General features: G+C 36.8%; 1 protein-coding gene across 2 annotated transcripts in view; it reads right to left on the bottom strand.

Annotated features, from left to right (window-relative positions):
• Positions 1 to 1,028, bottom strand: part of LOC106873594 (low-density lipoprotein receptor-related protein 6) — a 699,058-nt gene that overhangs the window by 284,502 nt on the left and 413,528 nt on the right. The gene's annotated exons all lie outside the window — the stretch shown is intronic.

Raw genomic sequence — 1,028 nt, 5'->3', positions numbered from 1 at the left:
TGTGTGTGTGTGTGTGTGTGTGTGTGTGTGTGTGTATGTGTTTGTACCCCTACAGTCACTTGACAACCGATGTTGGTGCGTTTATGTTCCCGTAACCTAGCAGTTTGGCAAAAAAGACCAATAGAATATGTACTGGACTTACAAAGAATAAGTCTTGGGGTCAATTTGTTTCACTAAAGTTGGTGCGCCAGCATGGCTGCAGTCAAATGACTAAAACAAATAAAAGAAAAGAATACATGCACACACACACACAAGCATATATAGACACACACATATATGTGTATACATGTGTGCATATATATATCATCATCATCATCATCATCGTTTAACGTCCGCTTTCCATGCTAGCATGGGTTGGACGATTTGACTGAGGACTGGTGAAACCGGATGGCAACACCAGGCTCCAGTCTGATTTGGCAGAGTTTCTACAGCTGGATGCCCTTCCTAACGCCAACCACATATATATATAGATATATATACCCACACATACATATATTTACATACACAGACATATATACACATGCACATATACATGTGTGTGTATGCATGCATCTACTTGCATGGTTAGTGTAGGAACTTTTTAATGTAACAGCAATAGAGTTTATAAGAACAAATATCTTTAAATGTGGATTTATTTGAGAAACAGGTTTGGATGTCAAAAGATGTGAAATATAGAAAAAGGATGAAAGTGGGATAGAATAGGATTAACAGTGGATTAAAGATTAAGGAAGGAATCAAGAATATAGAGAATGGTTAAAGAGTATTTAGAATTGGATTTTCTGATACTTTAATCATGTCATACTGATACTTAGGTAAAATAGAAGTGGGAGTTGAGGAATGTAGATAGGAGAAGATGGAAGAGGGAGAAAGAGGGAGGTGGGACAGAGAGAGAGAGATGGGGAGGAAGAGAGGAAGAATTAAACTGAATAAGAAGTGAAAAGATAGTGTGAGAGAAAAATAGGCAATGGGAGTCAAAAAAAGCAAGAAAATGAGAAATGATATCTATATAACAAGGTAGAAAATTATAT

The sequence above is a fragment of the Octopus bimaculoides genome, chromosome 1 (genome assembly GCF_001194135.2).
Source record: "Octopus bimaculoides isolate UCB-OBI-ISO-001 chromosome 1, ASM119413v2, whole genome shotgun sequence".
Classification (NCBI taxonomy): domain Eukaryota; kingdom Metazoa; phylum Mollusca; class Cephalopoda; order Octopoda; family Octopodidae; genus Octopus; species Octopus bimaculoides.
This window is presented reverse-complemented; position numbering and strand designations above follow the sequence as displayed.